The sequence below is a fragment of the Benincasa hispida genome, chromosome 3 (genome assembly GCF_027475165.1).
Source record: "Benincasa hispida cultivar pf3 chromosome 3, pf3_genome.v1.1, whole genome shotgun sequence".
Classification (NCBI taxonomy): Eukaryota; Viridiplantae; Streptophyta; class Magnoliopsida; order Cucurbitales; family Cucurbitaceae; genus Benincasa; species Benincasa hispida.
Window position 1 is genome coordinate 57,772,338 of NC_143480.1, and position 12,271 is coordinate 57,784,608.

Sequence of the window (12,271 nt, forward strand, 5' to 3'; positions counted from 1 at the left end):
GAAGCTGGCCCTTTTTGTTTATCCAAACCGTGATCAACCCAAGTTATTTTGCCCCAAATTAATTTTGGTTGGTAGAAAACTTGGTCCAAGTTACTCCATGATCTTCCAGCTGATGTGCAACACTTGGATTGATCCACTTTCTTCTGCCTGATGGAAGAGATGTCTTCTGCTCTGATGGGAAATGAATTTCAGACAAATTAATTTTCTTTCTCTCTCACGTTCTCTTCTCTGTTTGCAGAAAACTCTTGCTAACTCTTTTCTTTCTGATTATTTTCATGAGTTTGTCGTAAGAATGAAAAAGAAGAAGAACATGCAATATTGTAAAGAGAAAGAAGAGAAGAAGATCTACACAATGATATATGTGGTTCGGCAATACAATGCCATCCACGGGAAGGAGAAAATTTTTTATTCAAGAGCTAAGTCAGACTTTTCTTTACAGATCTTGTAGCTTTCTTGTAAGCTTCTGTAAGATTGTTTCTAAAAATTGTAAATGATGCATGTTTATACATTTTGTCTGATACAAGTAGTTACATAACAAACTGTAAAGAAAAATGTAAAAGCTATTGCATATTAGTTTGAATGCTTGAGCTTATATATACTTCAAATCTCCACTTTAAGCTCAATATGCAATCTCTTCTCCTTCCAGATCTGACATGTCTTCACCCTTTTTCAGGAAGCTGGAAGCCGATCTTACCAAGATAGTTAGCGAGCTTGAGCTTTGAAATTGGTTTGGTAAGCATATCAGCGACATTCTCACTTGTATGAATTTTTAGAACTTCAACTTCACCTTTTTCTATTATGTCCCTTACAAAGTGATATTTAATATCTATGTGTTTGGTCCTTGAGTGGTATTGAGGGTTTTTGGAAAGATGAATGGCACTTTGGTTATCATAGTAGATCTTTACTACTATTTGATTGATACCAAAATCCTTCATCAACCCCTTTAACCACAATGCTTCTTTTATTGCCTCTGATAAAGCCATGTATTCTGCTTTAGTAGTTGATAGTGCTGTGATTGACTGAAGATTTACTTTCCAACATAATAAATTTGGACCATATAAGAATAGATAACCTATTAATGATCTTATTTTTTCTTGGTCACCTTCAAAATTTGAATCAACATATCCATATAGCTCTAATTCTGTTTCTTTTGTACTTTGATATGTTAATTTTGATTGTTTCGACAATATTAAGTAATTTAATATCCATTTTGTTGCTTCCCAGTGCCTTTTCCAAAGTTAGACATGTATCTACTGACAAGAGTAGTACAGTAGGATAGGTCTCGTCTAGTAGATATCATTAGACACATTAGACTGCGTATTGCTTGGTTGTAAGGAATTAATTGAATTTGAGTCAAATGTTCTATGTCTGTTTCATTGGGTGAATTTTCTGAAGAAAGTTTAAAATGACTAGCAATAGGTATAGTAACAGGTTTAGCATTAGACATATTGAATCTGTTAATAACCTTTTTCATAGTAGTTTAATTGACTAATGGTGAGGTTAGAGGAAGCCCTGTCTCTACTTATTTCAATCCCAAGAATATTTTTAGACTAACCCAAGTCCTTCATGTGAAACTCTCTCTTTAGGAGATCTTTGACATGTTTTAAATCCTCCTTAGATTTCCCAGCTAGTAACATATCATCTACATAGAGTAGTAGATAGACTTTGTCCTTATAGGTTGTTAAATTAACATAAGAACAAATGTCATATGTACTTCTTTGAAACCCAATACTCTCTATGTAATCATTAAATCTTCTATACCAGCATCTAGGGGATTGTTTAAGACCATATATAGATTTGTTTAGGAGACAATATAGGTCTTTCTTTCCTCTTTCTTCAAACCCTTTAGGTTGAACCACATAGATAACCTTTTCTAGATTTCAATGAAAGAAAGTTATTTTAACATCTAATTGATCTAATTCAAGGTTGTACTGAGCAACTAAAGATTGTAGAAGTCTAATAGAGGTTTGTTTTACTACTGGTAAAAAAATTTCAGAGTAATCTATGCCTTCCCTTTGGGTAAACCCCTTAGCCACTAACCTGCCTTATACCTAGGTTTTTCTTCTTTAGTAGTACCCTCCTTTGGTTTATATATCCACTTAGAAACAATAGGCTTGCATCCTTTAGGAAGAAGGGCTAGGGTCCAAGTGTTATTGACAGTGAGTGATTCCATTTCTTCACACATAGCTTCAATCCAAAACCTAGCATTAGGGCAGTTCACTGCCTCTTCAAAAGTAACAGGTTTCTGGTCATTAGGAGCTATTGTGGCATTTAGAACTAGGTTCATGTAATTAGTTTCAGTATACCTAGCTGGAGGAACTATCACTCTTCTTTGTCTATCCCTAGCCAATGAATACTGACTTAAATCAGGTTGAGTTTTAGTATTCTTAGTAGGCTCATTTGAGTTTTCCTCTTCTTCTTCTTCAGTTTCATTAGGAGGGTTATGACTAGTGGAAGAATCTTTAGGTGTCTCCACCTCAATTCTAGCAGTACTAGGGCTTTTAGAAACTTCACAGATTGTCTTTTCTTTTTGCATAAACATCTCTTTTTCTCTAAAAGTGACATCCCTGCTTACAAAAAATCTTTTCTCAATAGGATTCCACATCTTAAAGCCTTTAACACCTTCTGAGAACCCAACAAACATAACTTCACTGCCCTAGACTTTAGTTTCCCCTGACTTTGGTGAACATAGCCAACACATAAATACCTTTAGATTTTCTAGGTTAGGTGGATGTCTTTGCCATTTTTCTTCAGGAGTTAGGAAGTTTAGGGAGGAATGAGGACACCTATTTAAGGTGAAAATAGTGTAGCTTGCTACCTCAACCCAATACCTTTCACTAAGAATTGCATCTGAAAGCAGACATTTAACCCTTTCCATGATTGTTCTATTAAGTCTTTCAACAACTCCATTCTGTTGAGGAGTGAATCTAACAGTCCTATGCCTAGTTATTCCTGTTTCTTTACAGAACTTATTAAACTCTTCACTACAGAATTCCAATCCATTATCAGTTCTTAGGTATTTAATTTCTTTAGAAGTTTTCTTCTCTATCATGAGTTTCCACTCCTTAAACTTATCAAACACTTGGTCTTTAGTTTTAAGGAAGTAAACCCAACTTTTCGTAGAGAAATCATCAGTAAAAGAGAGTAAACACCTTGAGCCACTTAGGCTAGGTGTAGGAGCTGGACCCCATAGGTCTGAGTGAATATAATCTAGGATAGCTTTTGTGGTGCGTTGTGCTTTATTAAAACTTTGCCTTGTGGCCTTTCTTAAAACACAATCACAAAAAGTTAGAGTTTCTGAGAGACCTTTAGGTAGAATCCCTTGCTTAGATAGGACTTCTAGGCCTTTAGCACTAATGTGAGACAATCTCTTGTGCCAAACATCAGCCTCTATGATCTCATTTGTGGGGACAACATATGCCCTTGTCATCATTTCAACTCATTTAACCACAAATAAGTCATTTACCTTTTCCTCAACTAGTCTTACCTTAGAATCTTTTAACACCTCAAAGGTTCCTCCTTTACCCCTGTATTCACACCCAATTGCATCAAGCATTCCTAAGGAAAATAAGTTTCTCTTAAGAAGTGGAACATATCTCACATTTCTAAGAAGTTTAATAGTTCCATCCTTAAATTTCATAGAAACAGAGCCAATGCCTTCTATCTTACAGCCTTGGTTGTTTCCTATGTAAACCATTTTAAAGGTGTTGAACCATGGTCTCATAGAGGTCATGTGATAGATGCATCCAGAATCTAGGACCCAATCATGTTTTCCTAGGGGATTTACATGGTTGGATTTATCTAAGGTTGAGGCTAGGGCATCTGAGTAGATAAAAGAACCTTCTACCAAAGAAGCTTCAGGCTGTTTACCTTTAGAGTCCTTTTCTTTCTCTTGGTTATTCCTTTTAAGAATAAAATAGTCTTTGATTAAATGTCCTTTCTTTTTGCAATATTTACATTTTAATTTCTGTTTAGGCTTGTTTTCTTCTGAATTATGTGGTTTTCTGTGCTTTAAGTGATTTGGTTTAAAACTTCCTTTAGCAAATAACCCTTTACCACTAGGATGATCCTTTTTGTCAGTTTGTATCAGTACTTATATTATCCCTTCCATATTTTAGAGCATTTTTAATCTCCCTATAGGGTTCAGGAAAAGAATTAAGAACCACATAGGCCTCATTTTCATCCCCAAGTTTCTCTCCTAAGGTTTTAAATTCAGCAACAATTTTCTTGAATTCATCTAGATTATCAGTCAAAGATTTTGAAGAATCCATTTTAAATGTAAAGAATTTCTCCCTCAGGTACATTTTACTAGGAAGATCTTTGGTAGCATATAATTCTTCCAGTTTAGTCCATATCCTATAGGCTGTTTCTTGATCTAAAACATGCCTTAAAACATTATCACTAAGGTTTAGGACAAATGTACCATAAGCTGTCAACTCCCAATCTTCTTTTTCTTGAGCTGTCACTGAGGCTGGGAGTGTTGATGGGTCAAGGAGAGCTCTGTGAGCCTTCTATTGGCCGAGAATTGCTTTGATTTTGGCCTTCCAAAGGCCAAAATCTCTTTTGCCATCGAACTTCTCTACTTCGAATCTTGCTACTAACATCTTGGAGTGAAAAACTTGAATCTTGAATCTTCAAGAACTACAATATTGTAAGTCTTTTGCTCTGATACCACTTTGTTAGGCCTACACACTTGAAATTCTTGAAATGAAAAAGCCCAAATGATGAAGTTGGCCCTTTTTGCTAATCCAAACCGTGATCAACTCAAGTTATTTTTCCCCAAATTAATTTTGGTTGGTAGAAAACTTGGTCTAGGTTGCTCCACGATCTTCCAGCTGATGTGCAACACGTGGATTGATTCACTTTCTTCTACCTGATGGAAGAAATGCCTTTTGCTCTGATGGGAAATGAATTTCAGACAAATTAATTTTCTCTCTCTCACGTTCTCTCCTCTGTTTGCAGAAAACTCTTGCTAACTCTTTTCTTTTTGATTATTTTCGTTAGTTTTCTGTGAGAATGAAGAAGAAGAAGAACATGCAATATTGTAAAGAGAAAGAAGAGAAGAATATCTACACAATGATATACGTGGTTCGGCAATATAGTGCTAAATCACACTTTTCTTTACAGATCTTGTAGCTTTCTTATAAGCTTCTGTAAGATTGTTTCTACAAATTGTAAATGATGCATATTTATACATTTTGTCTGATACAAGTAGTTACATAACAAACTATAAAAAAAATGTAAAGGCTGTTGAATATTCGTTTGAATGCTTGAGCTTACATATACTTCAACTGCAGTGAGGACGGGCACTAGAAGAGAAACTGCCCACAATACCTTGCAGAGAAAAAAGCGGAGAAAGCAAAATAAGGAAACTAGTTCTTGAGGATTTCTTGCTATGAGAAAATGCTCCAGGTTGTGAACATGGGAGAATATCTTAAAAGACCAGTGGGAGATTTTGGAGTTGCTAACAAAAGATGAATCATGTTACTTTTATTAATGTAATAAAAATTGTTTTATCTTTTGTAAAGGACATTTTATATTTGGTCTACTATAAAGATCTTTTGTTAAAACCAACCAAAGTTCAAGGCCATTACAAATATTTAGATATTTAAAATGACTGAAAAATAATAAGGCAAAGGATATATTTTGGTACTTACTTTGGTAACTAAGATTATTGTCACATCATGTCTTAATGAGATTAAGAAGGTTAAAAGTGGTCATCTAAATAAGTCAGAAGACAAATCTTTTAACTCTATGTGTGTTTTATCTTAAAGACAAGATGATCAAAAGAACCAAACAACCCTTAAAAGGTTATACATTCAGATCTTTATGGTCTGGTGAATGTTAAAACATAAGGAAGGGTATGAAAATCACAATACTTATTCTAAAGTATAGTTGTAGTTACCTAAGTTGTAAGTTTAGAACACTTGAAAGGTTCAAGGTGTTAAAACTTGTTAGGTAAAATAAGCAAAACACTTCAATTAGATCGAAGTAGAGAGTATAGAGAATCACAGGTTTCCAGGGCTATTTTGATAGAACATGAAATCTAGGGACAATTCTCTACATCTAGTTGCCTTAATCGTTTTGAACGTTCTTCCATTTTAATGTGTTTCTAAAACTCCATATGAGATATGGAGAACTCTTAAAAGTTGTTTATGATATGTAAAAGATGTTTACATAGTTCAAAAATTTGGAATAGATTGACACATGTGTTAGTGTCGAACCCTTAAGTATTGGAATATCGTTCAGATGGCAAGCCTATCTGTAGGCAACCCAAAAGTAGTATATTTTTCAAGTAAGAGAAAATCAAGTGTTTGTGTTAACAAATGCTAATTTTTTCTAGAAAAGTATACGAGATCACCTTGTATTATTTAGTTTCCATAAAAAGCAAAGTGTATATCAATAAAGAGTTATTGATTAGAGCTGATACTGTAACAAAAGTTGTTTGGACAGGGAAGATGCATCTTACTCAAAGAGTTTAGGGTACCTCGATGATGATACTCAAATATATATTTCCTTGTTAATGTTAAAAGGGAAAATATTTGTGAGGGGAGTTACTTCTCTCCACTCTCCTATTGTAACTGTAGGGGAGTTATTTAATTTAATATTATTAAATTAGATCAAATTAATTTAATAATATTAAATCAAATTAATTAAAAAAAATAAAAAATAAAAAATCATATATTCAATTAAATAAAAAATACATCTTTTTATAACCTATAGTGTTAAAATGAATCTAATGCACATTAAATTTTATCCTATAGCTTTAATATGAACCCAATTCATATATTAATATTTAATTCTCATTCAAATATTAGTTCTCTCATCTCTTAAAGATTATATTTGAATATTATTCAAAACTAACTTTATATTATAAAGTATATCCATACATTATATTAATTATTTCTAATATAATTAATGCACGTTCCCTTATTAAATTTGAACAATTTCAAATTCTTCCAAAACTATAAATCCTTGCATTTACCCATTAGTGAACTAGCAGAGGTACCTTGACCTACAAATTAGAAGATCCAATGGTCCAAGATTAATTAATTAAACACTTTAATTAAATGTTGCACTCTTGGCACTGTAGATATATTTTTGTGTCCATGCATATAACCATTACAAATAAGTCGATTTTTCATGAGTTGTTTGTAATTACAATTGGGTTAAACTACCACTTTACCCCTGTAATTACTTCTTGCTCCTTTTGTCCTATTGATTCTTTAATGAACAACCTATTTATAGTCCAACTATAAACAAAATCCCTTTAAGGCCAATGAGAGGGAGAGACCCCATTGTTCAAGATCCAGATTTAGCACTTAAGGGAACAGCTAATCTACTTTACCCTAAAGTTGAGAAGAAGTGAATTTCATCTTGTGATGCTATATTCCCAGCTCCCTACTCAGTCCTATCCCTAAAATGGTAGGCATATTAAGACTACGACACGGGCCAGTCTCACCATACAAATTGAAGGACAAGCCCTCACAGGTAGGAGTCCATAATTCTTTCAAGATTGAGATCGAGTTACATATGGTTATCCTTTGAAATGTTAATCTTTTCAGTCAACGATGTTACAAAGAAATATTAACTATTTCGTGGTCCAATCTTGTACAAACGCATTGTATAGGATACCTCCACTCACATGTCTATACATGAGTAACTTAAATCAAATCTTTTGTAATACTTACAACATTTGTATCAATTACAAAGTAGGGTCGTATCTATAGTGTTACCAGGATAAGGTACCCAACCTTATCCATATACTATAGACCTTTTAGGTTATTACTTGAACATGATCCAACGGTGTATCAACCACATACTGTTCAAGTTATATAAAATAACCTCGGCACTTAGTTTATTGAATTGGGTAAAAAAAATTAAAAACATAAATAAAACAAATTCTTATTTATTAATAAATAATATGTTTATGAATTACAAACTACAAGATTTAGGATATAAGTCCCAACAAGTAAAACATGTTGTGTCCATGGATATAACTATTACAAGCAAGTCGATCATTCACGAGTTATTTGTAATTGTAGTTAGGTCAAATTACCGTTTTACCTTTGTAGTTTTATCTTTCTCCTTAAGTACTAATAATCCTCTAATGAACAATTTGTTTATAGTCCAACCATAAATCAAGTCCCTCTTGAGCCAATGAGAGGGTTGACCTCCATTGTTGAAGACCTGGAGCCAGCAGTTAGGGGAACTATCTACTTACCCTAAGGTGAGAAAAAGTGAATTCAATCTTGTGTAGTTATGTTCCCAACTCCCCACTCGAAAGAATCCTAAAAATGGTAGGCTTATTGAGTCAACAACTTGGGCCATTCTCACCCATACAAATCAGAGGGCAAACCCTTATAGGCAGGAGTCCATAATTTACTTAGGATTGAGATCTAGTTACATATGGCGATCCTGTAACATATTAATTTCTTCAGTCAATGGTGTTACAAAGAGAGATTAATTATTCCGCGGTCTAGTCGTATATAAACTCTTTGTATAGGAGACCTCCACTCACATGTCTCCACATGAACGATTTGGTTTACATCATTTGTAATGATTATGAAGTGGGTAATATCCATAGTGTTACCAGGATAAGACACTCAATCTTATCCATATACTATAGACCCTTTAGGTTACTACTTGAACATGATCCACCTATATGTCAACTACATACTGTTTAGGTCTCATGAAATAACCTTGGATTTTTACTATAATTGATAATTCATTATTGCACATTTAATAATTAAATTAAATACTTTATAGGAAGTATTAAAGCATAAGTCCCAACAACATGATATCTAAATTTAGAGACCAAATAACATGCATTAAGTAAAGTAAAGTGAAATGAAACTTCATTTAGGGGTGTGTTGAAACAACCCGACAACTCAAACAACCTAGACTATTTAACCCAAAATTTTAAGGAAGGGTTGTGTTGGGTTAAATTTATATTGTCTAGTAAATGTATTTTCAATTTTAAGTTCTTTTATGTTCATTTTAGGTTACATTTACATAATGGTTGGTTATTGTCATAGGGATGGAATGCTACCACTCTTGAAATATAGTGTATATATGTGTCAAATATGTCTACGATGTGCCAAAATGAGCATAATTCAACTGGCATAGTATTTGTACTATCTATCTATCTATCTATATAAACTGCAAGAATGTGCAAACAACCTACCCTATTACAATTACAGTGTAATTATCTAGGAATTCATGTAACATGGCACAAATAATGCCATTAACTTTTTAATATTTTTTATTTATTAGTCACAAAGTTCAAAACTTAGGGACTAAACTCATAATTTAACCTTCATATAAATATAGCTTTAAATACAATAATATATGATATATAGATTAAATAATATAATTAAAAAATTACTTTGAATTTTTATGGAATTATTCACCTAAATTATGTTAAAAAATCATCTAAAAAAAACACATATATTTATAGAAGTTTCTAAAAATAGAACTAAGGGGTTGTTTGGTGATAACTCTCCATAGGAGCTATTTATTCCCGCCTAAATCCTGTTAGTTCTTAGGTATTTAATGTTTTATCTAGTGTTTTTGGTAGATAAAAATGCAAAGAAGACCATCGAGACGTTTTGGATGCATTTTCGAGCTTAAATGGAGCAAGAAACATCAAAAGAGGGAAAATGACATTTTTGGAGGGAGCGCCGCTGCACTAGCTAGGTGCTATGTGTAGCGCTGGAAGGCAGTAGCATGCCTTGGCGAGAGCGCCATGGTGCTTTGACGGAAAAAAGGAGGCACATGTGGATGGATCAATCGTAGGGATCAGTGGCACTATGCGTGGTGCCTAATGACTGAAGACCAGAGTGCAGTTGCGCTTTACCCCAAAATTTTTTATAAATACTCCTTCCTATTTAGAGCTTTGGAGAGACAATAGGGAGATGGAATACACAATGTAATGGAGAGTAGAGAGGTCGTCAGTCCAACCTATTTTTCATTATATTTGCATTTTCTTTGAGGTAGATTTTATTATTTTAGGGTTGTATTCCATGGATTGGATCGATTCATCTCTTCTTCCTTTGTTTATGAAGTCGTGAGGTGAGTTTCTCGGTTAAAGGTCTTAGGATGTAACCTATGTAATAAGTTTGAGGATTCTTTGCATTAATTTTATATTGAGTTTATGCATCCTTGAATGTTTTTTTATTCTTTGATTTATCTTTATTGGTCTGACTAACAATCGTTCCTTTGAATGTATTTCGATTGCTAAAGATTTTTAGGCTTGTGCAATGTCTATCTCTTCTTCTAGCTTAAGTCATTGAGTAGAAAATTTTAAATCTTGTATGCTAGGGTTTTTAATATAGTATTGGATCCTAAATTGTTTGATTTGGTTTGGTTCAAGGAAACTAGGTTAATCAAGTTGGCTATCCAATTAATTAACTTCACAATAGAAACCTTGGGCTTAATGCAAGTGCTAATTGATTCTTTGCAATCACTAATGAATTTGGTAGAATTGATTGCATTTATTTAATTAGGGATTCATTAGAAGTTTTAATTAAACTCAGTTCGCTTGCATGATTGAGTCTTAATTAGTTGTCTGCCTTTGCAGGTTCTTATTAGGGCCAATCAAACAAATTTTCGTGTCAAGCATAATCAATATGAGATAATAAAAATAATCCAATGATGAGGAATTACATAGGAATCCAATTACTCCCAAGAGTTAGAATATCCAACCCTTGAGTACATTTACCTGTTTTATTTTAAATTTCTCGTTCAATCTCTATACCACACCAAACCGCTCATTTATTACTATAACTAACAAATTAGCCTAATGAAAAAATCATGCTTCCCCTGTGGATCGACCTAGAGCCACTGTTACTATGTCTATGTAGTAATAGGAGTAGTTCAATTATATATAAATTCTTTTCTTTTGATTTGTGGCATTTGGGGGTGACACCAAAAAGGCAACTATCAAAATGGTGTCGTTGCTAGGGACGCCATTTATGATTGTTTAGTTAAGTTTCTAGTTAGAGCTTTCTTTTGATTTTGATTTGTTTCCATTTTGTGTCAGGTATTTCATGGAGAATGAAGCGTATAGTTTATACTTTGTGTTACGTTCAAGGCGAACTGACAAAGAGATAGAATAAGAGACCAAGAAAAATTATGAGTTTAGAAATATGCTTAGTGATCTTGTCACTTCTATTCAGTTGTTAGTTGAAAGGTAGTTGCAAAGTAGCTCGATGCCAACGACCCCTGCCTTGTGAATCACCTTAGTCACCGGAAGCCTGAGCCTATTAGGATTGGTGTCCTAATTCTCCTGGTGGTCTCGTAGTTTGTAAACATTTTATACACATATTGTTATTAATAAATGTTATTTTATAAGCATTTACTCAAATCCAATAAACTAAGATCCGTGGTTATTTCATGTAACTTAAGCATGTATGTGATGTTGGGGTTGATGTCCTAAAGTCTTATGTCCTGTAGTTTGTAAACTGTTTGTACAAATGCTTGTGTTGTATAATATATGATATTTACTTCACATCTTGTTTTCGCTCAGTTATATGTTTTATTTGCTTTACCAGAAACCAATAAACATAAAATCCCTGGTAATCTGTATGTAACTTAAGCATGTATGTGGTGACATACACGTGGATCATGTCTTGAGTGATAACCAAAATGGTCTGTAGTATATGGATATAGAAGGGAAACCTTATCCCGGTAAGGCTACAGATGCGGCCCGCTTTGTGGAATGGTCACAAGTGTTGTGATTTGTTAAAGATGGTCTGATCCTGATCATTCGTGTAAGGGACATGCGAGCAGGGGCATCCTATACAAAGAGTTTGTATAAGACCTGACCACGAAGTGTTAATATCTCGTTATATAACACCCTTCATGACAGAGACTTCACTTTACTAGGATGACCATAGGTAACATGACCTCAATCTTGAGTGAGTTGGGAACTCCTGCCATTGAGGGCGGTCCTTTAATTTGTATGGGTGTGAGTGGCCAAGTCGCTGATTCAAACCTACCATTTTGGGGATTCATCTGATTTGGGAGCTGGGAACTCAGTTGCACAAGATGAAATTCACTCCTTCCCCGAAGCAGGGGCAAGTAGATAGATAACTCCCTTAAGGGTTGATTCCAAAGCTTGATCGATGTGGTGCCACACACTTTCTCTTGGCCCAACAGGTGTTCACACATAGTTGGACTATGTTGTATTGTTCATTAGAGGAATCAATGGTACTTAAGGAGTGAGATGTAACTATAGGGGAAAAACGGTAAATTGGCCCAGCTGTAC